Here is a 25135-nt window from a genome sequence, read left to right as displayed (position 1 = left end):
ACTTTTTAGGTATCACTACTGAAGAATTTCTAATTTGGCTCATCATTCATTGGGAATTCAGTGCACATAAGGGGCACATATGTAATTGGCAACCTAATTTTTCTGCTTTCATCAAATGGTGCAATGCCAAATCTTCATTGAACTTGCCAGTTAAAATGCACTTGGGAACCAAATAGCAGCAAGCATAGGAGATGAAAATGAACAAATTGGAAAGAGTCATTAACTTTCTGTTTTCCTATCAAAACAAAAATTGTATCATTCAAAGTGTAGCAAAGTGGGAAATTCTACTTGAAACATTAAATCGTCTTAAAAGAGAATAATTCATTTACTTCTGAAATGTTCATTAGATTTTATAAATGCAGTTTCTAGTACGGATTTTTTTCAACAAAAAATACAAAATAGTTAAAATGAATAAACTTTTCAGTAGTGTTTTAGCTTATATATTTTCATAGCTTTTTAATGTGGTGTATATGAATTCTGGACTTTATATTGGAAGTAAAATTGTTAGAAAATTAAGTGAGAAATGTTGGCTTATTTAATACCTTAATGAGTAAAAGCAATTGACAGATTGTCATGGTTCTCACTAATTATGAATGCAACTGAGAGTGTGAAAATTACAATCAGTTGTGGTTACCAAAAATGCCCTTGAAATATCTGGTCTAATGTATAATTTTGAAGTATGCACTATAGGGTCATTATTAAATTACCATTATTTATGACAATTAAATAGAGACCTGGGACCAAAAGCACCAAAAACTTGCCTAATATAATTGAGCGTTGTTCTTAAAGGGGGACACTACTTCTCCTTCTTTTTTAATGTCTATTTGCAGCTTTTATAAAATCCACATATTTTCTGGCTAAGTGCAAATTTTCAGATCAGGAATGTCTCTTCTACAGAATTTTCTTTTGCAGTGATAGTGGGATTCCTTTAGTAAGGACTTTGGAAAAAAGTGTCCTAGCATTTTTCATCTATAAGTCTAAGTATTTAAGATTTTTAAATCTTTGACTAATTCTAAAAAATAAATATTTTGTAATCCCTTCTTGCGCTGGAAAAAGTAGGCAGGAGATAGAAGGAAATGCTATGAAATCAGCTTATTTCATAATTATCTAAAGAAACCATAAAGACTTTCAACTAAACCAGGCGTTCTGAATGGAAGTTGGTATGGACAGTAGAGTAGTTTGAGCTCAATTGCATGAATTAACCAGCATGTGACCTACCTACCCTCCCCAAGCTGACTTTCCTGGTCTGTAAAATTGAATAAATTTTAATAGCTTTTTTCACAGGGCATGAATACATTAAATCCCAACATCCTTTGTTAAATACATCTATTTTTCAATGCTTGAGCAAAGGATAAAATGTACTGTATTTATATGTTATTGATGTACTGGTCCACTGGTCCCAACCTTGCTGCCTTTTCTTGATTACATGTTTAAGCCACTTTTAATCACTTGGACAGTCTCTAAACTCTTTGTATGAGGCATGAAGGGACTAAGGGAAAGGAAAATCAAGGTGAAAATGGTAAAATGGAAAATACGTAATGGGCAAACATTTGACAACAAACCTGGGGATATAGTAATGGCCATGAACTACTAATAAGGAGAGACTGAGTTGTCAACCTTTCCACCACCCCTCTAGCCTCTGAAATATTTTTTAACTTTCTTTAGTCGCATTTAAGAAAAAAAAGAATTTTCCATAATTGGCACTCCAAATCAGAATTGTATCCATGCCAAAATACACATCAACCACTAATCCTCACTAAAGAAATATACCTTGCTTTTACAGCCAATCTATTCATATTTCAGCAGTAAGATTGTGGCCAGTTAGATTCCTAGAAACTGTTTCTCAACATAGTAGTCCATCAGATCACAAAGTGGGCAGCAGGCTAGCTAGAGAGCTGATGTCAGGTGTACAAACAACACTGGAGATGAATTATCTATATAGAAATGGTCCTAGATGGGACACCTGGGTGGCTCAGCGGTTGAACACCTGCCTTCAGCCCAGGGTCTGATCCTGGAGTCCTGGGATCAAGTCCCACATTGGGCTCCCTGCATGGAGCCTACTTCTCTGCCTATGTCTCTGCCTCTCTGTGTCTCTCATGAATAAACAAGCAAACAAGCAAACAAACAAACAAAAGTGATCCTAGATGGCACCAGAATGGGTTAAAAAATGTTTCCTACACACACACACACACACACACACACACACCCCACACACAGTTAAATGCACTCCATCTGCTGTATTGCCTGATAGACATAAATATATTAGAGTGGAGATAAAGAAGGGGATGGATGGGAAAGACTTCAGGACCCAGTGCAAACCCGAAAGGAAACGAGGCAATACAATGGCAGAGAGAGAATCAGGATAAATACATCAGGGAAGCAACAGCACCATGCATCTGAAGTCTTCCCCATCTCTAAGTTGGAAAATTTTCTCCAGGGGCCATCAGTCGGATGATATCAAAATGGTAGCTGGTTCTGCTTGTAATCACCGTGTGGTCGAGGAATTTAGGTGTAGGAACAGAAGTTCCTCTCCAGGTCACAGTTCTAACGCTCCCATTATCCTACGGAGGAACCCACTGCCGCCAACGGTTCCTGGGAAGTGTGAGTTGCTTAGAAGGCGGGCTTCTTTCCTTGCTGCCATGGAGGGAGGAGACCTGTCCATAGAGGAATAGGTTGGGTGAGAAGGAGAAAGGGTGAGAGAACCTCACAATGAGAGGTGGAAGAGAAAGAAGGTAGCATTGGTGGTTTGGAGAGAAAAAGACACTGCATTTTCAGCATCCTTGAGGCCCCTTCGCATTGCTTTGGCCTCCCCTGCTTGTTTTGGACGCTCAAGGCACTTGGACTCCACACACCGCACAGGGCTGGGCTAAGGGGCAGGCCGAGGCAGCGCGGTCGGAAACGGCCGCCCCTAAAACGAAAACTCAGCCACGGGCCCGCGGCGGGTGTGCGCGCGCTAATGCCTGAGGCTGCGTGCGCGGCAGGCGGCGGCCCCGGTAGCCTGGGCGCCGCCCTCCAAGCCCCGCCCCGCCCCCTCCCTATAAAGGCCGAGCTCGCCGCCGCCCCCTCCGCAGTCGGGGAGCGCGGCCTGGCGCCCGGGGCCTCGGCGCTCCCCGCGCAGTCACACTCCGCGCACTCACACACTTGCAAGCGCCTCCCCACGTCCCTCCCCTGCCCTCCTCTTGCTCTGCTCCGCTCTCTCTCCCCACAGACAGTCGCCGACCGACTGCCAATCCGTGTCCCTCTCTCTCTCTCTCAACATGACTGCCGGGGAAGCGGTGGCTCAGGCAGAGCGGCGCTGCGGGCGCAGGCTGCAGGAGGAGGAGGAGGATCATTAAAAAACGCAGCTCGACTCTGCAACTGGGAGTGGAGAGAAGGAGCCCAACAGCCGAGAAGGGGAGGGAGGGCGGAGGAGGGGACCAGGAAAGACACCCCCGAGCCCCGAAGACATACATTTCTGAGTGCCCGGGAGAAGCCTTAACAAGCGGCGCGGAGCCCTTCAAGGTAGTAAACGCCCCCGGTGCCCCCCGGTGCCCCCCGCTGCCCCCAGCCGCGCCCCGGGGTTCGCGCGTTGCGTCGCCGCCGCCGCGCCGGCGCCAGACCCGGGCGGACGCGGGGCCACTGCCCGGCAGGTGACCGCGCCGCGCCCGGGCCGCCCCGGAGCAGCCCCCGCCCAGGCCCGGGGCGCGCGCGGCGGGCCCGGCTGGCGCGGCGCGGAGACCTGGCCTTGCAGGCAGGCGGGGGAGGGGGGGGCGCTCGCTCGCTCGTCCGCTCGCCGCCGGCCCGCGACTCCCCGCGCGCTGCGTGGCCTCTTCCTCCGCGCACCGGGGCGCTCGACTCCGGGTGGCCGCGGCCGCCGCTCCAGGGCGATGCGAGAGTTGGCGCGGGCTCCGGGCCGCTGGGCTCCCGCAGGTAGGGACCGTCGGCCCGAGCTGGCGCCGGGGGCTGCGGGCGCCGCGGCGGGGGCGACGCCACGGAGCCGGGGAGGGGGCGGGGAGCCCGGGGCTCCCGGCGGAGCCGCAGTGCCCGAGCCGGGACCGCCTCTCGCCCCCGCCTGCCTCTCCTCGGGCGCCGGCTTCCTGGATTGGAGGCGAGACCCTCCCCAGCGGCGGCAGCAGCAGCAGCGACTTAGTGTGAACAAATTGCTTTGTGGTGGCGCGTCCGGGGCTCCGGGGAGGGGTGTGTGTGCGCGCGCGTGTGTGCGGGCGTGCACGACTAATCAGTGCTTTGGCTCACCTGGCGAGGTAATCAGCCTTGAGGTGAAACCCGTGGGCCCGCTCGGCTTTTGGCTCGTGTCCCAGGGACTCGCACCGGCGGGGCCGTCGAGGGGCAGGGTTGCGCGAGGGGGCGACGGAGGGATTTGTGAATGGTGCGTCTCCGCGCGTGGAGGCTGAGCTTGCTGATGTAAAGGAGGAGGTATCCAGAGTGAGAAGAAAGGCTATTTATGGCAAAGAGTTGTGAAATTTCTCGGGGTTTCCTTCAGTGGATTACCGGGCTTCTCTCCTTTTCGTCCTCCCTCTTTCGTTTCTCTCTTCCTCTCTTCCATTTCGCCTCATCTTTCTCAGAATTAGAAGCGATTCTGCACATCCCACCCCCCCTCCCCACTCCGGCCCCCGCCCCCGTGGGACCTGGAATAGGCAACGAAGTCAGGAATCACTCGCCTTTTTACAGGTAGAAAAAAAAATGTTTCTTAGGAGGCACGGATCTTGCCTTTAATGTGTTTTATGTATTTGGTCCCCACTTCTCTTACCTCTTAAGGCCATCAATAGGACCCACAAGACACAAAGTACCGACTTGGTTTCAACAGCTTTCATTTTTCATATCTTTACAGTTGAATACCTTCCCACTGAAATGGAACACATATCCCTAACCCCAAGGAAGGCTATTAAAAATAATACACACACATTTCACTGTAAAGCTGGTTTTATTAAAAGCCTTGAGGAGGAAAGAGAAGCAGACATCTAGGTGAGTGTACATGATTAGTACTGATTAAGAACTATGAAGAAAAGAGCTGAAATACTATTTAATCTAGGCTGCAACACAATTTCTTTCGGTTTCTTTTTCTATTTGCTTTATAACAGGTACAAATTCCAAAGATGTAACTTGAAGCTTAGGGAGGACTTGGGGACAGTGTCTACCAATTACGCTTTAGCAAATTTATGTTTGTTCTTAGAAGTAGTAGCCTGAGCTTTTATAGAACCTACGTATGGGTTACCACTGAGAGAATAGGGCATTATCTTTATTATTTTATTTTATTTTTTTAAAAGATTTTATTTATTTATTCATGAGGGACAGAGAGAGAGAGAGGCAGAGACACAGGCATAGGGAGAAGCAGGCTCCATGCAGGGAGCCCCATGCAGGACTTGATCCCGGGACTCCAGGATCACGCCCTGGGCCAAAGGCAGGCGCTCAACCGCTGAGCCACCCAGGGATCCCCAATCTTTATTATTTTAAATTGGAATGTCTCTAAGCGCCTGCCAAGCACAGCATTGTTAAAGCATTGAAATTCCAACTGTCCCTTCATTAATTTCACGAAGAAGAAAGAGAAGTGAAGTGGTCAACCTATTGTCGGAATGATTTGTCTTCATTTGATGTTAATTAAGAAGCTCTGTATTTTGACTAACACATGCCAACTGTTGGTAGTTGGTGTTTTCAGTGTGAAAGTAGCTTTCCTTAACAGTCTTGTTCGTTTTGAAGACCAGTACAGTTAAGGATTTGTTATTTTGATTTTTGTTAGGTTCATACTGGTTTAAAATCCATTTTCCCCAGTGCCAGCTGTGTCAGTCAGTAGTGTGTGACTTTTCATACCAGGATTGTGAGTTCCAGCCCCATGTTGGGTGTAGAGATTGCTTAAGAAAATAAAATAAATAAGATGCACTTTCAACATTGGATCACATGCAGTTTTATATTTTACTTTAGGACTTAGACTGAGAGCTCCACTCTGAAGTTTGCTACCTTAACTTTCCTGAATCATTGGAATGTAGGTCTAATGGGCAATTTAAAAATGTACTTGATGAGTTGTATGACTGCAGTCATTAAGAGGTTGCATCTACGAATATTTTGTTTTTTGGCACTGTTAGAGAGTCGGTAACTGTTTATTTAAAATGTATCATTTATACTATGGTATATTAATTTACATCAGACTCACAAAGTAGAAAATGAAAAACTTACTATATTCTATAGTTACGCAATTGTTTATTGCATTTTATTACTTGACATAGTAGTCATGATAAAGGGCCTGTCATGTGCATCTACTATCTAGGTAGGCATAAGACTTCCTTGCTCCTGCTCTTCAGGAGCTTACCCTCCAGTTGGGATGAATCCGATGCACGGTGGTTGAACAGGGTTAACAATCCGTCACAATAAGAGATTGCATGCCTAACAAGGACTGTAGGAATTCAGAGCATAACAATAACATTTCATTCTGATTTTTGTCTGAAAGGCTTCAGGGGTAGATAAGACTTGCTTGGTCTTGATCTTGAAGAATAAATAGGATTAATCGCTTGTGGATGAAAATATGAGCTATAAGATGCAAGTCTCCTGGAATTATAGAAAATAATGAAAGATATAAGGGGAAATAAGTTTGTTTGAAATAGATTTAGATATTGCAAAGCAGTTGAACTTGGGTAAAGGGCAGGTTGAGTTGGTTTTAATGCACGACATTTTGTACACAGTTTGACCAAATGCCAAATTGTACACTCAATTTTTGAAATTGAGTTTCTGTACCTAAGAAGTCAAATCTTTGATTTCATATTACCTTTTAGTGAACAAAATGCTCGACATGTATTTGTAGAGAATACTTTAAATATTTAAAATACCACATCACACAAAAATGTTAAACTTGGTAACAAGATGGCAGATATAACCTGTTTATAGTGAGGGGTTTGAGGTAACATCCTAAAGCAACACTCCTTAGACTTGTTCTAAAGGAAAAAAGAATGAGATATGTAAGAGAATATCTATCTATATTAATAGCCAGCACTCACTGAATGCTTAATATTTTATTCTGTGTATAAAATGTATAATCCATTAAATAACATTTTCTGTAATATTTTTATTTTAAAGTTATTAGCATGCATTGCATTTTTTTCATGAATATGGAGCTAAGATGCAGGGTTCATGAGAAATAACTTAGAAATGTAGCAATTTTATTTTTTTTATTTGTTAAAATGTAGCAATTTTAAATATTTTTTTTTTTTTTTACTATCTTCTGGGAAATAGATGGTATTAACAATAGGAGGGGATCCCTGGGTGGCGCAGCTGTTTGGCGCCTGCCTTTGGCCCAGGGCGCGATCCTGGAGACCCGGGATCGAGTCCCACATCGGGCTCCTGGTGCATGGAGCCTGCTTCTCCCTCTGCCTGTGTCTCTGCCTCTTTCTCTCTCTGTGACTATCATAAATAAATAAAAAAATAAAAAAAACAATAGAAGCATGTGCTGTCTCTAAGCATTCTGATCTCAGTTATTTTTTCTTTGTATATATATATATGTTTGTTTTTGTACAAACATAAAACTGTTTAAAATGAACTTCTTCATTTTAAGAACACAAGAGGAAACATCTGAATGTCTTTGAGCCTGTCTTTTCAGTGTGACATCCTAGAAGTATGTTATAGTGACCGTAAAGAGGTAGAACAAATATTAGATATGACTTTTAATAGATAACGAATAGAATTACTTTTAGATTAGGTGGATTAAAATATTTTTATATATGTATATATTTGTTGACAGTGAATAGATAAGAATTATTACAAAAGCAAAAAACCTTTTAAATCACCAGTTTCATATTCATGTAGGAATGGGATGATTTCCAACATAATAACAGTACAAACCTGGCTATCTGTTAATTGGTCTCTTTTGAGTTTGGTTTTAGACTATATGTCACAGGTGTATCACTTTGATAATGTAATCACTCCTGTATGACTGACAGCTTCTGCATTATTCCCCTATTGGATAGTGACAAAATCTGTTTGCTTTATATTGAGGACATACACTTCTATCAGAAATATTATCTTCACTTTGCAAGAGTGTCAGTTAACAATAAAACTTGAAGTCTGAGTGAGGGAAGCCGTTAGAAAAGATGGGGAAATTGATACAAAACACTCTAATGAGCCATTCTTCAATATGTAGCTTAAACTAAATATAATATAAAAATATAAAGCTGACCAATCTAAACTGCAGTTGATACACTACTGAGATACTATTACCAGTTCTTATTTTTAAGGGACTGTATTGCTTTTTAAGCTCTTTTCATGTGGTCTAAATAAAATGGCCAAAAAAGAGGGAGGGAGGGAGGAAAGAAGGAAAGAAAGTTGATTGTGGTTGAGTGTTTACTAGAGTCTGTGGTATGATACTAAATTTTTTAAGAACGATTTCGGCTTTGATCATTGACAGACACAGTTTGACCAAATGCCTAGCCCTCTACCTAGATTAGCTTAAAATATTATTTTTGGTTTTGCATATTTACAGTGCATTAAACACTTTCTTAAAATTTTACTTAAACTGATAAAAATTTTTGAACACTATGTTCTGATATCAATATAAAATTTAAAGTCCATTTATAAGGAAGCATTTTGTTAATAACTTATGGCAAATTCTTTTTTTTTAAGGTTTTATTTAAATTCCTCTTAGTTAACATACAGTGTAATATTAGTTTCAGGTGTACAATATAGTGATACAGCACTTATAACACCCAGTGCTCATTATAGTAAGTGCACAGTGTATAATAGTTATTTTTAAAAAATTATGTGCATATCTCATTTCCCAAAACTTTTTACTGAATAATTTTGGGATCTATTGATTCTGACCTGAAATAGAACATTCAGAGTTGGAAAGCAGTGATTTTATAATTCTTTTTTACATTTACTAGCTGGCATTCTTCTCTGAAGGAAAGCTTTCCTTCTCAGATCAGTATGGAGTATGAATTTTTTATTTTTTTTTAATTCAGCATATTAGTATAAGTTAGATTTAAAAAATTATTTAAATTCAATTTAGTTAACATATTATTAGTTTCAGGGGTAGTAAATTTAGTGATTGATCAGTTGCATATAACAGTGCTCATTACATCAAGTACCCTCCCTAATGCCCATCACCCAGTTACTCCATGCCCCCATCCACCTCCCTTCCAGCAACCCTCAATTTGTTTCCTATAGTTAAGAGTCTCTTATGGTTTGCCTCCCTGTTTTTCTTATTTTTTGTTCCTGTTCCTATGGTCATCTGTTTTCTTAAATTACACGTATAAGTAAAGTCATATTTGCATGATTTGTATTTGTCTTTCTCTGACTTATTTTCCTTAGCATAATACCCTCTATTTCCACCCATGTCATTGCAAATGGCAAGATTTCATTCTTAATGGCTGAGTAATATTCTGTCGTGTATGTATAAAACATCTTCTTTATCCATTTATCTGTTGATGGACATCTGGCTCTTTCCATATTTTGGCTGTTGTGGACATTGCACCTATAAACATTGGGGTGCAGGTACCCCATTGGATGACTATTTTTTGTTTCCTATGGATAAATACCTAGTAGTGCAGTTGCTGGGTCATAGGGCAGCTCTATTTTTAACTTCTTGAGGAACTCCACACTGTTTTCCAGAGTGGCCGCACTGGTTTGCATTCCCACCAACAGTAAGAGGGTTCCGCTTTCTCCACATCCTCATCTAATGGCATATTCTTAACTCAGACCAGTAGGTCTCAAAATGTGGTTCTCTGAACAGCAACATCAGTGAACTACTTAAAATGCTAATCCTACCACAGACTGAATAAGGAACTCCAGGTTGGGGTTCTCTATGTGACCCTTTTGCACTCTCAAGTTTGAGAACTACTGACCTAGAGTGTTTTATAGTGAAACTTGAAGGCTGTATCTTCCACCTGTTTGGAGCTAATACTTTCTTCAGTTGTTAGAGATAACTACAGTTTAACTATTTAGATCTGGAAAGTATTATACTCTCCAACCTCAGAAGATTTTCATCTTAACTGTATGTATGTATATATATATGTATGTATGTATGTATGTATGTATGAGTGTATTTAAGAAAATAATTAAGTGAGTTTCTAACTCCTATACATATATTTGCTGTTGATTGGGGAAGCAATTTAAAAAGTGTAGAATTTAACTGGAGCCTAAAGACCCCAGGCTAGGCCTTATTGGTAGTCATAAAAATATGCACAATATACAAAGCTTGACCATTTTCTGTTTAGTCTTGTTGACTCTTTTTTTTTTTTTTAAGATTTTATTTATTCACAAGAGACACAGAGAGAGAGGCAGAGACATAGGCAGAGGGAGAAGCAGGCTCCATGCAGGGAGCCCGATGTGGGACTCGACCCCAGAACTCCAGGATCATGCCCTGAGTCAAAGGCAGACGCTCAATCGCTGAGCCACCCAGGCATCCCATAGTCTTGTTGACTCTTCTGTGATATTTTTGGACTGGGAATGTAATAATCATTTTTTTTCTGTAAGATGACAGCTGCACAACAATAGCATCACATTTGTGGAATGTTCTCAAAGTCTTAGTGCTAAAATAAATTTTAGACCACATCCCTACATCTTTCAGGATTCAAGATAATGTGTTTACATCCTGTAACTCTTTTAGTATCCCCCTTTCTTCTCTCTCCCTCCCTTCCTGCCTCTCTCTTTCTGTCATCCCATTTCTCTATTTCAGTTATGGGCTCAATCATCCCTTCCCTAAGGAAATGTTTCTTGGCCTCCTTTGCTACATCAGTTGGCCCATTATATATTGTTTTAGTTCTGTATTCCCCCCTACCTTCTGGTACTTACTGAAATATTAATTTAATTTTATGTGTATTTATGTGATGGGTCCAATATTATATCATCAGGGATTAATGTACAATAGGTGCCCAATAAATATTAGTTAACTGTATGCCATCATCCTAAAAATGTTTTATGTTTTTCCAAAGAAAGATACTAAAAAAATTTTAAAACACAGGGAGTCCTAGGACATATGTAAATATAGATGCTACTTTCTTTTCTATTTTGCAAATGATGAGATAGATTTCATTAACAACAACAATGGCTCTAATGTGTCTTACATGATAGGCACTCTATATGTATTATGTCATGTATTTCTTCTAACATTATAAAGTTGTTTTTATATGTTTTAGAGATGAGAAAACTGTGGTTATGTTCTATGGTCTGCCAAACTAAACCAATTTTTTTAAATTACATTGATGCAGAAATGATGAAACCAGTAGACAGAGAGTGCGAAAGGAGTGTATCTCCTCATTATTCCTGATTTAACTCGGGGCTCAGTACTATCTGTTCATTGCCTATGCTGTTGCTACCGTCTTCAGTGATGCCGTTGTTGCTTTTTGGGTGATTGAACCAGTGATGGAGCTCTTACAAGGCTGAAACTCCCTTCTTCTTATTGTACTTTTCAATACCATTATTATGCACCCCTATTCTCTTATAGGGACCACCCCTATCTGGTCAGAATCTCCCAATTAATAAAAATTTAAGATATAAACAAGTATAATGTGAAGACTGAGTGCCTTTATACAGAGAATGTCCAAACATTAGATATCCTCTATATTTGGAGATAACAGGTTATCTTTTGAAAAGGTTGACACAGCTTTGGCTACTTTGCTCAAATGAGGAAATATGATTACATGGTAGTAGCAACTCAATTTCTTTTGCCTTTTAATCTTCGTATTATTTAATTGTGAGTTTAATCAATTATCAAATGTTTGTAGCAAGGAAATATTTAAAGGCTGATTCTGTAGAAGTCAATGGACAGTTAAAGAGTTGAATTTAGTTATTCTGAAAGTTTCTTACTATACTGACTGTACAAACTTACACAAATCAGACAATAACATGAATAAATATAGATGCCCAACAACAAGATGAAAAAAATCATAGTTTAACTGAGTTTTTTACTTACAGCCTATTTTGTAGCTTTTGACAAAACTTGTTTCTGTCACTGGAATAATTTAATCATTAACTGGCACTTCATTCATGCCCTTTATTCAAGACTTATCCTTCTATGTAGGAGGAAGATTGACTAGTTTCTCACTCAACCCTTTGGAATTTAGCATCAACCACCCTTGATGTAGAGCTCTAATATAATATTTATAGTAATGTTTCTTTCTTGTAACTGAAACTGAGTTCTCACCTAATATTTTTCTGTGCATCTTGATAAATTGCCCACTTGTCACCATTTCACCTAACATTTGAGCAAGGACTTTTTTTTTTTTTTTTTTTTTTTTTTGCTAGAGCCTGCTTTATTTCTTTATAGATAGGGATCCTATGTCTAAAAACACTTCATTTCCTGAGTCCTTTTATGTGCTAACAGACTATCCCCAAAATATGCTTTTCTGGGTCTTTAATTATCACCAGCTCTTAGAAATATGCTTCATTTCCAGTACTCACTCTTGGACCTCCATGATGCCAACTACTTATGGCATATTGCCATGCTCCCAGATACTCAGGCTGGTTGGACTTCTTGGAAGTATATACAGCTGGGTCTCTATAGCACTTCCCAGCACTTCTAGTACAAGTCTATTACCAAGTTCTGATCAACACCAGACTACCTTATTTTGCTACTTGTAATCTTCTTTACTGAGCTGTGTCGCGTGATAGAGCTACCTCATTCATCATCATTGACAAAAAAACATTTTGTAAATGCTTATTCGTAAGTCAGTCTATTTCGAAAAGAATACATCTCCTGGGGTTCCTAAAGCTCCTGGATAGTTTGATCCATAAAAAAAGAAATACACATTCTTCCATGTTTTGTTTGATATGTGTATACAAAGATGTGATATGTGTATACAAAGATGTGTAGAATGTGCATATGCATTTTTTAGTTTCTGTTTTTCCTTTTCTAGTCAGATGTTAATTTCAATATGATCTGACTCTTCTCCATTCTTCATAAACTTATTTGAATATGATATGTTTGGAATATAGAACAGCTGAAGAAGAAGCATACTGCGGATGGTGTGATACGTTCTCTGATTTTCCTTATTCGTTAATAAAACCTAGCAGTATCTCTGTGCTCAAGAAGTGTTACCCAGGTGTACTACTTCTATTCAACTCTCCTTGGAGTCTTAGTGATACACTTTCTCCATCAACCAAATTCAGACTAACATGTCATGTTTTGTTTCTTCTTTAAAAGATTTTATTTATTTATTCATGAGAGACACAGAGAGAGAGGGAGAGACACAGGCGGAGGGAGAAGCAGGCTCCCAGTGGGGGAGCCTGATGCAGGACTCGATCTCAGGTCCCTGGGATCACAGCCTGAGCCAAAGGCAGACGTTCAACCTCTGAGCCACCCAGGTGTCCCAACATGTCATGTTTCTTATCTACTCATTCACTGCAATTAACTTTTGCCTGGAAATGGTTAAATACTGTGATTCTGTTAATGAATTTTTTTTGTCGTATGTATGGCTTTGTTTGCTTTAAGCAATAGCAGCAAACGATATATCACAAATCTATATTAGGCTTACAAATAACACCAAACAAGTAAACATGAATAAAGATATGGCAGAAGCAAAGCAAATGTAGGCTTTAACATTTTAGGCAATTCTTCCTTTAGAAGCTATTTTTGTGTTTGGTTGGTTGGTTGGTTTTGTTTATTCATAGATCTACAAATTACCAAAGCATTAAGTCTGAGTATATGAAATACGTTTAGTGAGTGATGCTTTCTAACACATAGTGTTTCCCAGGATATTCAAGAACACTTGGAAGGGGAAAAGCACACAAATTGTACAAAACTGTCAGATGAGAAAATTAGGGAAAGGGAGAAAGTAGTTCAAATTCAATATTAGAAATGTAGATAAGAGTAATTTATTTTAGGTAAAGTTTCAGTATATTTTGTGGGTAACAAAACTGATGGGTCTGTCCTTCAGGATTCCTAAATTTTCAAAGGATGTTAACTACTGGGAAGATAGGTGAAGGATAGTTAATTTGATTTTGATTATTCTATCCATATGCACAAAGACCCAGGAACACTAAAAATACTCATTAATAAATGAGTTTAAGTTAGAATGTACCTCCTAAAGGAGCATTATTACAAATATAGATCACTATCTATATCTATATATAGATATATATCACTAAGTTGGACCATTAAAAAATCATTAGAAATTTGTGCCTAACAAGCATATCAACTTATAGCGACATTATTGCTAAAATTAACTTTCAGAGGTATTTTCTACATTGTAACTCAAGCAGTAAATGTGGTGTTATTGAGGAGATAGCTTCTTCATCAACTGTGTGCAGCTTCTGAAAGGATAAAGGGCTCTACAGTGGTATAGTCTAAAATGATTACAGTAACAGTATAATGTGAAGCATCCCTAAGGGAATTGTGAGTGTCCCAGGTCCAAGCGCTGCTTGGAACACTGAAGGGATAAAGGGATAAAGACACTACGTTGCTAATTCTTTAGTAAGAAAAGGAAGGTATTGCTGGTAGGATATTTCTGAGGAGCAGTGAACCTGAGTTCATTGGATGATGATACATAAAGCACAAAGCCCCAGAGGTTTATTTAGGACATGAATGAATGAGGTATTTTAAAAGCCAAGTAATTTTAATTTGAATATAGGACAGATTGGTAATTCTGAAGTTTTGGAGGTGCTCCAGCCCAGTTCCATCCAGTATGCTCTATGTGTGGTGTGTCTCCAGTCACCTCTTTAGCAGGGGAGCTATCCAGGGTACTAGACTTCTGCTGAAACCCTCTTGCAAAATTGTGCAAATTTTTTTTTTTTTTTGCTAATCCTACCTAGAGCCTGTCTTTGCAGACACTACATCATTCACTTGGAGTGACTAACCTGTCATCATTTGATTTATTCTAGCTGGCCTTTGAAAGTCCCATTCAAGTGTAAGTTCAAGTGTACCTACTGCAATCATATGCAAGAAGCCTATTCTGGATGTCAAATCTCCATTTAAAATATCATAATTCACCACTTGCTTTACTTTGTGGCTGTTAAATCGTAAGCTCAATGAGGGCGAGGCTTTTGTATTTTACTCTGTTTTCAAGCAGCTGGTCTAAATCAGTGATATGAAGATCCTCAGCAATTGATACATGAATTAATACTGCTTAAGACTGATTTGAATTTTCATCTGTGTGAACTACTCCCTTTTCTAGCCACTATCCTAAATCACATCCAGGCTTACTTTGAATATGGCCTTTCATGAAAAGCCAAAAGATTGAAATTTGTTCTTAACTTGAAACTGAGTAACTTAAAATGGCTAAAAGTCTTGAAAAAAAATGAAAGGTCTATGAGGTATGGGTATGTATGCCACAGGTGTTGTTAGGGGATTGGCAAGGTTTAAGTAAGCAAGAAGTAGCAGCATGGGCTGATACAGAGGATAGCATCAAAGGAAACTGGTTTGTCACTTCCTTAAAATAGAACCCAGAACATCCATGCCACACTCAGTTTCTAAGGCCTTTGGAATATGGGATCTCCTCTCAAATTCCACAGCTTAGATCTTCATTTTGCTACGTCTGAAAATCTGAGGCCACACGAGGCTGACAAAAGTCTTTTATATAGTAAACAAATGTTAAGGCCCTGTGTATATATTAGCTAATGAGACATACATAGTCCCTCTCATCCTGAAGCTTACAATTTAGTTTCCAGTAGTGGTACCCATAATATCCTCGGCCCTTGCTGAGAATGGACATCGGTAGACTTCTTTTCTCTTTCTTATAGCCACACTAGTGACCTCCTGGACTGCCATAAAGAATAAGTGTGCTTGTTTCCATTACTCTACCTCTACACATAGCATTGCTCTGAATGTCCAGTGTGGTAGTAAGTGAGACTACATTGTCACAGTAAGATTTTTATTTACATTAGGACACTCTGTCACTGGTTTTGTAATGACTTACTGAGCCCTGTTACATGATGTTGGTAAATTATGTGCTTGTATATATATTCCCTGATAGGAATATTTCAAAAATGGCTTAGCTACTATTTTTTCTTTTGATCAGAAATTCCCTGTATTTCAAGGGCATGAGCTTAGGAAATGGAAATGGTTGTGTGGTCTTTTCATGGAGGATATTTTCACTTTATAGTTGTACCTTTTATGTTTTTGGAGTATATATACTATCTATCCTGTACATCATGTGTTTCTCTTTCCTATTTTCTACCAATTGTCAGCAGCAATTTTTCAATTATGAAGAAGAAAAAGAAAAGCTATAGTTCTTAGTAATTACCGCCTCCTTGGGAATCTAGTTCTAGTTCTAGTTATAGAACTCACAGAAATATTGTAGATTCAAAATAACTTAGATTTAAAAGAAAGGATTTAAAAATGTTAAAAAATGAATAAAGCAGAAGCTTTTGTAACTGTCCTAAATAAATTCATAATTTGAAAAACTAGTAATTTCTTTGCTGAATATTTAGAATTATGCTAAATAATAGATTATTATTAATTTAATGAATTAAAAGCCACTAGAGTCAATTTTTAAAGTAATAGTAGAGATGAAATATTTTTATAAAAAAGTATTTCAATCTGTTGAAAAGAAAACTATTTGAGGAGTATGATGTGTGCTCACAGTTTCAGTGTTTTATAATGAAACTGTTAGGAGACAGGGATAAATTTTAGCAATCATGCAAATCATTTGTGTTGTGTAAGCGCAACTCCAGGAATCCTCAGCACGCAGTCAAGACTAGGCTCATTAGAGACCAAAAGTGATGATTGCTTCTGATTTAGAGTGTGGACAGGGAAAGGTGCTATGATTACACTCTTCTTCAATGAAAGAAGGTAAAGCAGTTCACACCCCCATCAAGTGTGAGATTTATACAGACTCTTAAACTCTATTTTAAACTCTAAGAGTCTGTATAAATATTAGTGAATTAAAAAATTTTTACTAGAATATTCTTTGACATTAAGTCAAAACACTTGAACCAATCTTTGTTAAGTGTGTGTACAAATGTACACATGTATAAAGTAATGCAAGTTCTTATAATGGGATATATCTTATATAAATTTCTTTTAATTATGCAGGTGGTTTTCATCTTCTCTTGTTTTTAGCTTCTTTTTTTGAAATGAAGAGATTGATCAGTCAGTGCTTTCCAAAAAAAAAAAAAAAAAAAAAAAGAAAAAAAGAAAAAACCAGAACCTATCTATCTATCTAATCTATCATTTATCTGTAAGAAGATTTATTTTAAGGGATTGGCTCATGTGATTGTGGAGGCTGGCAAATCTGAAATCTGTAGGGCAGGCTAGGCAGTCTAGAAACTCAAGCAACATTTCTGTTACAGTCTGAGGTAGAAATTTTTTCTTCTCCAAGAAAGTTCATCTGTTGCTTTTAGGCCCTTCAACTGATTGAGGCCCATGCACATCATTTTTCTTCCTTACTTTTTTTTTAATTGAAGTTCAGTTTGCCAACATATAGTATAACACCCAGTGCTCAGCCTATCAAGTGCCCTCCTCAGTGTCCATCACCTAGTTACTCCATCCCCCCACCTGCATCCCCTTCTACTACCCATTTATTCATTTCCCAGAGTTTGGAATCTCTCATGTTTTGTCAGTCTCTCTAATTTTTCCCCACTCATTTTCCCTCATTTCCCTTATAATCCTTTTTACTCTTTCTTATATTCCCCATATGAGTGAAACCATATGATGATTGTCCTTCTCCAGTTGACTTACTTTACTCAGCATGATACCCTCCAATTCCACCCATATTGAAGCAAATGGTGAGTATTCGTCGTTTCTAACGGGTAATATTCCATTGTGTGTGTGTGTGTGTGTGTGTGTATCTCTTTGTATATATACATCTTCCTTATCCATTCATCTATCAAAGGACATTGAGGCTCCTTCCACATTTTAGCTAATGTGGACATTGCTGCTGTAAACATTGGGGTGCAGGTATCCTGGCATTTCACTGCATCTGCATCCTTGGGGTAAATACCTAGTAGTACAGTTGTTGGTTGTAGGGTAGCTCTATTTTTAACTCTTTGAGGAACCTCTACACAGTTTTCCAGAGTGACTGTACCAGTACACATTCCCACCAACAGTGCAAGAGGGTTCCCCTTTTTCCACATCCTCTCTTGTTAATTTTGTCTTGTGAATTTTCACCATTTTCACTGGTGTGAGATGGTATCTTGTTGTTTCCTGTCTTGTTAATTTTCACCATTCTCACCAGGGTGAGGTGGTATCTCATTGTGGTTTTGATTTGTATTTCTCTGATGGCAAGTGATGTGGAGCATCTTATCATGTGCTTGTTGGCCATGTGTATGTCGTCTTTGGTGAGATTTCCGTTCATGACTTCTCATTTCATGATTGGATTGTTTTTTGAATGTTGAGTTTAATATGTTCTTTTTCTTTTTAAAAGATTTTATTTATTTATTCATGAGACACACACACACAGACACAGAGAGAGAGAGAGAGAGAGAGAGAGAGAGAGAGAGAGAGGCAGAGGGAGAAGCAGGCTCCATGCAGGGAGCCCAATGTGGGTCTTGATCCCGGGACTCCAGGATCAATCAGGCCCTGGGCTGAAGGCAGGCATTAAACTGCTGAGCCACCCAGGGATCCCTGAGTTTAATGAGTTCTGTATAAATCTTGAATACTAGCCCTTTATTTGATATGTCATTTGCAAATATCTTCTCACAGTCTGTAGGTTGTCTTTTAGTTTTGTTGACTGTTTCTTTTGCTGTGCAGAAGATTTTTATTCTGATGAAGTCCCAGTAGTTCATTTTTGCTTTTGTTTCCTTTGCCTTCATTGATGTATCTTCCAAGAAGTTACTGGCCAAGCTCAAAAAGAGTGTTGCCTGTGTTCTCCTCTAGGATTTTGATGGATTCTTGTCTCACATTTAGATCTTTTATCCATTTTGAGTTTATCTTTGGGTATGGTGTAAGAGAATGGTCTAGTTTCATTCTTCTGCATGTGGCAGAAGAATGAATTTCCCAGTTTTCTCAGCACCATTTATTGAAGAGACAGTCCTTTTTCCAGTGAATAGTCTTTCCTGCTTTGTTGAATATTAGTTGACCATAGAGTTGAGGATGATTTCTGGGTTCTCTATTCTGTTTCTTTGATCTATGTGTCCGTTTTTGTGTCAGTACCGTATAGTCTTAATGATCACAGCTTTGTAGTACAGCTTGAAATCTGGCATTGTGATGCCCCAGGCTTTGGTTTTCTTTTTCAATATTCCCCTGACTATTCAGAGTCTTTTCTGATTCCATACAAATTTTAAGATGATTTGTTCCAACTCTCTGAAGAAAGTCTATGGTATTTTGTTAGGGATTGCATTGAACATGTAAATTGCCCTGGGTGGCATAGACATTTTCACAATATTTATTCTCCCAATCCATGAGCATGGAATAATTTTCCATCTCTTTGTGTCTTCCTCAGTTTCTTTCAGAAGTGTTCTGTAGTTTTTAGGGTATAGATGCTTCACCTTTTTGGTTAGGTTTATTCCTAGGTATCTTATGCTTTTGAGTGCAATTGTAAATGGGATTGACTCCTAATTTCTCTTTCTTCAGTCTCATTGTTAGTGTATAGAAATGCCACTGATTTCTGTGCATTGATTTTGTATCCTGCCACTTTACTGAATTGCTGTATGAGTTGTAGCAATCTTGGGGTGGAGTCTTTTGGGTCTTCTATGTACAGTATTATGTCATCTGAGAAGAGGGAGAGTTTGACTTCTTTGCCAATTTGAATGCCTTTTATTGCTTTTTGTTGTCTGATTGCTGAGGCTAGGAATTCCATACTATGTTGAATAGCAGTGGTGAGAGTGGTCATCCCTGTCATCTTCCTGATCATAAGGGACAGGCTCTCAGTTTTTTCCCATTGAGAATGATATTTCCTGTGCACATTATTGAAGGTAATCTGCTTTACTTTAAATCATTTGACTTAAATTTATTAATCACATCTAAAAATACTTTCACAGCAACATCTAGATTAGTGTTTGATGAAACAACTGGGCGCCACAGCTAAGCCAAAATGACACATACAATTTAACCATTACAGTGGGTAAGGGATATTATGTTAAAAGCCCTTGTTGATTTACATGATAAGTTGATGTACATATGTTTTTCCTTTGGCCAGAGATACCTTATTATTGATCAGTTATTGGCATTTGTAGACAGAGGTCATCATTCATCATCATCATTTGTTCCTTATTAATTTTGTAATTATTTATTAAGGATGTCTTATGTGCAAGACATGATATTAGGCAGTTGAATAATTTAAAGAAAATGAAAGATTGAGGCTATATATTTTCAGTGTTTTAATTCTAGTGGAAGAGCCATGTGTATATTTGATGCTTGTGTGATAAGTTAATTTGAAGTATGAAATTGTTTGCTTTTCAGCCTTGTGAATTAAATGCCATTTTCTCTGTGAGCAACTAAAAAAAATTGTCAAGGGTAATATGCCAAGTTACTATGCTTATTAATTTAAGGATGACTCATATGTAAAATTGATTATGAAATGTATGCTTGCCCACTAGCAGGCCAATTTCATTTAGACAGTGTTGGCTATATATACATTCATTTTAGCAGATTAAAAGATTTGTATTTGTATTTGTATTCAACCTATGTAAAGGTGATTCAGTATATACTGAAATAGGTGTGACAGGTGGATGCTTGTGATTTGATTTATTGATAATCTTGCTCTTCATATAGCATAGAGCAACAAACATTTTCTTTACTGGCTCTAAATGAGTGTTTCTCCTCGTACTTTGTCATTTCAAAACTGCATTTTGTTGTATTTCCTTATTCGGTGAATATGAACATGTCTGCCTGGCTTTTGAAGCCCTCTGTAAACTCACCACACCTTGTTAATCCAAACATAGATCTTCCACTTTGTTAAGGTCATGTAGCTTAGAGCACCCTCACACACACAGTTTATGCATTTAATCCTTTCTGTTTATGCAAATCTCAGCTGTCATTACTGGCCTAACTCCATGAAACCTTCCATGACGACTTTCACCCGCCTGGGGAGTTTCCTTTGCTGCACTCTGAGGTGTGAGCAGTACCTAGTTGGCACAAGACAATGAAGTACAAACTGTTCTGTGCCAATGCATTTTTCTATAGTATGAATTAGCTCCTACACTGGCAAATCTGGGAATTATGTTAGTAAAATGTTGAAGTTGGTTCATGCATGATTTTTTTTTCTCCATAACATATTTGTATTTAGCTTTACCAAGTAATTATAGCTTGAATTCAAGGTATACTAGTGCAGGCACATGCAAAATACAATAGAGGGATACCCTTTTCACAAATTTACTTTCATCTTTTTTAAAAAAGGAAAAATTTATGCATTTCCTGTATTTTTTAATTAGGAATTTTACATGTCCTTTGGCATATAAGACTTTTATAAAAAAATACTATGATTTTGTTTAGAACTTTGTGTTGTAAGCTGCATAGATTTTGAGTGTTTCTGCCAAGCCCTATTTTTGGTGGTATAATTTCTGTCCAGTTTTTCAGAATGAAAGAATACCTGTATTGCAATAGCAGATTGCAAAATTGCACATATATTGCAAAACCGAACAATTTTGCTTCAAATCCCTCGGTATTCATTGAGCATCCACTGTGTGCCAGACACCAGTACTAATGTTGGATGTATGAACAGGGTTACTTTTGAGTACAAAGGAGACTAGGCACAAATCCTGTATGATGCTGTTTCTACAAATTAGCTCAGTGCATGAGGAAGAGACAATAAAAAGTAACTGACCTTTGTGCATGTTCCTCACTCTGCCTGGGATGCTCTTCCATTCCTGCTTTATTTCTGAATTTCTTCTCGAACTTCATGTCTCAAATCAAACATCAGTTCTTTATACTATTCTAAGCTCTTAGAGAGCCATACACTTTTCTTTCATAGCACTTAAGGTAGCTGTAACTTTACAATTCTTTGTGAGGTTATTTAGATAATATTTTCTTTTTCTTAGATCATAAGTTCCGTGAGAACAGAGATCACATTTGTTTTTTTTTCCCCATCATTGTATTCCCATATTGTGGCAAGCATGTGTACACACACACACACACACATGCACAGAGCAGGCATTAATATATATTATAAATTTAATTTCTGTTATATATTTTGCAGGTAGGTTTTTAGTAAGTTTTAGTTGTATAAGTGAATGAAAGTATACATTTTCCTTTATTTTTTAGAAACTAAACTTTGACTATTCTCAGAATGAGTCAGGTTTTTTTTCCCTATCCATCTCACTTTTGTTAGCCTCACATTTTCTGGTAGTGTGTGAATTTGTTGAACTTTGTGGCTTATATATTTGTTTTATAATTTTAAAATAAATATATTGTAGAAAAAGTGTATTAGGTCCCAGAATTGTGTTTATGTCTTCCAGAAATTGCAAAATTAAAAAAAAAATTACGTGAAACCTGGAAGTGTAGAAAAGAAAGTACAGAACAGTATTTTTGTTACCTTACCTTTGTGTAGAGAAGGATAGCTTGAATAAGCCCATAAAGGCAAAAACTTAAGTTATTGATAATTTTGGAGGAAATTATTGTTTTTCCTTCCAAAACTTAGCAGTTGGAATTTGTTTCTTGAAATTTTACTTTAGTGTAGCTCACAGCTTCCCTGAGCTTGCTCCCATGCTTTGCCTGGTCAAGTGATAGGTGATGTCCACATTCTTGTTAGGCCAGTCCTATTTTGGAAGGCTGCCTTATAGTCTTCATGGGATTAATGATAATTTTAAACCTTGTGGATGACATCTTTGTTGTTTCCCATTTACTGTGATTTGTAGGTGACTAGATTATTTTAAGTGAAACATCTTATGTCAGGTACATGTGGATCACAATATACCTCTTATTACGTTCATCTCACTACTGACTATTTTTTTTTTTCACTACTGACTATTAATAATTGCTTCCCTGCGCCTGCCTTGGATGTAAGTTAGAAGTTTTTGTGAATGCATACTCTGATTTAGTCAATGCAGATAGTGAAGCAGCTGAGTCAAAGCTTAAGTAGTGAGGAGAAAGAAGTGATGAAGTAGTGGAATATGATTACAGTATGCATATCCTAGTCCTCATTTTGGGCATGAAATGACAACTGGAATCTTAGGTGACCTTGGCTGTTTAGAATGCTTAGAAAATACAGTATGGTCACATCGGATTTTTATACCTTCTGTACACCAGAATTATATGGAACCAATTTCAGAAATTCAGACTATTTTAATCACTTAGGTAATATGCCTGTGGAAAAAATTCATTTAAAGTATTTTATTCTACGGCTTTGTTTCCCTTTGTGAATTCAAATGTTCCACTTATTCATTTTGGTCAGTTGTATACTTTTTGTATCTTCCAATAATTAAAGTCTTATTATCTAACATAATAAAAAGTAACCAAAGGGATCAGCTCATCCAAATGAATTACTGCTTGAGTAATATTTCTATACATTTTGGGACCATAATTATATTTCTTTTAGTAAGTAAAATCTGTTGTCTGGCTACATACAATTTTTAAAATAAAAGTCTGATGGCCAAGAAACATCCAAATACCAGGTAATGTGATAAAAATATTTAAAAATTAATTTTGTTTTCTAGATGACATTTGAAATGCTAATCCTATTCTTTTGTTATCTTCTACCTTTAAAATATTCTGATCTCGTAGGCCCCAATTAGATTTCAAATCAAAATCTGAGAGTCGAGCACCTTTCCAATTTAACAACAAAATGCATCATTTTTTATGCATAGGGTAACTCCAACTAAGTGAATATAGAATGCCACATAATCAAAATAACACTTAAATAATTAAAGACTTACATTATAAAATAAAATTAGAAGGCGAAAAGAAACAATAACTATGGTTCTGCTTGTCTTTTGTGTTATATATTCTTGCCTTTATTTTATTTTCTAAAAAATATTTTATGTATTTATTCATGAGACACAGAGAGGCACAGACACAGGCAGAGGGAGAAGCAGGCTCTATGCAGGGAGCATGACCTGAGACTCGATCCTGGGTCTCCAGGATCACACCTTGGGCTGAAAGCAGTGCTAAACTGCTGAGCCACTATTTTTTGGGCTGCCTTGTTTTTGCTTTTAAAATAAAAGTTCATTGCTATACTGTCTCCTTAGTATAGCATTATAGTATACTATATATATATATATATATATATAGTATACTATAATAGCATTATAGTATAGCATTATATTTAAATTCACATTGTCCATAGACTTTGGGCTGACTCTCTGTATTTATCTGTTGAACTAAATGTAATTTCATTTTTTAAATTCACAGTCTCTGCATATAGGAACTGACTACAAATGTCAGAACCTTTAGAGAAATAGATCTTTATGGAATCATTGTTCTAAAGATGATATTATAGGTGTTTTGTTACTGATCTGACTATATTAATATATTTTCAGTCTGTGAAGTGTCACATAATCAAAACCTTTTCCCCCCTTTACTATGTCATCATCCATTGGAATTTTTTATGTCTGGAGTACAGACTTGGTTTTAGCATCCTTGGTTAATATTTGCAATAAAAATAAAATAACAGTTTACAGATTACAAAAGTGAAAAATATGGCTGAAGTTTTCATATTAGGATGATACATGCAATCATAAGCATTTTCTTATGATGCAGTTTTTTCTTATAACATTGACAAATGATGAAAGTAGTAAAATATTTTTGAAATAACCTGTGAAACACTATTATATAGCTTTGTATTTGGCATTTGCTGAGAGCTAACTGCTATTAGGCATCTATGAAGTAACATTCTTACCTCCTTAAGACTTAAACAGAAAATAAACTTTGAATGGGAAACATGTTTCAAGTAAAATATCCAACTAAAGTAGTGACCAAAAAGAATAATGTAGTGAACAAGTGAGATAAGTGCTATTCTTTTGATGTGTGATTCTGTAACTTCCTCATTTTTTGTATTCTTATATTTCTAGTTTTTTGAAAAGTGGAACCAAATTTATAAAGCACAGATGTAGAATTTTAACCTACAGTGTAAGAATAGAAGATCAGACAAATATTTTAATATGTAAATTATCTTTACATTTTTATAGAGTGTAAAATATTTTATAAAATAATACTTTTCCTGTATTACACTTTTTCTCATGTCCAAATTTAATAAATGTAAAAGATATGTCTATAGATTTTTTTTCTTAAAATCTTTGTCCTACAGTACTTACTACCTCTAATTTCTCCTGGAATAACAGTTCCTATCATTCTGATTCCTGGCAAGTTTGGTTTGGCAGCTTTACTTGGTTCAAAGAATAGATCACA

The 25135-nt window shown here is 37.7% G+C and overlaps 1 protein-coding gene across 4 annotated transcripts in view; it reads left to right on the top strand.

Moving 5' to 3' along the window:
* Window positions 1–3080: 3080 nt before the first annotated feature.
* CCSER1 (coiled-coil serine rich protein 1) overlaps window positions 3081–25135 on the top strand; it is a 1364327-nt gene continuing 1342272 nt past the window's right edge. For 3 of the 4 annotated variants that reach the window (XM_038582134.1, XM_038582136.1, XM_038582137.1), the window contains exon 1: window positions 3081–3501. The gene's annotated coding sequence lies outside the window, so the exon portion shown is untranslated. Of the gene's footprint in view, window positions 3502–3790; window positions 3910–25135 lie in introns of those variants that run through there. The other variant, XM_038582135.1, reaches the window with a different exon arrangement.

Source organism: Canis lupus, chromosome 32, assembly GCF_011100685.1.
Source record: "Canis lupus familiaris isolate Mischka breed German Shepherd chromosome 32, alternate assembly UU_Cfam_GSD_1.0, whole genome shotgun sequence".
Taxonomy (NCBI): Eukaryota; Metazoa; Chordata; class Mammalia; order Carnivora; family Canidae; genus Canis; species Canis lupus.
The sequence above is the reverse complement of the archived record's forward strand: the minus strand, read 5'-3'. Positions and strand labels throughout refer to the sequence as shown.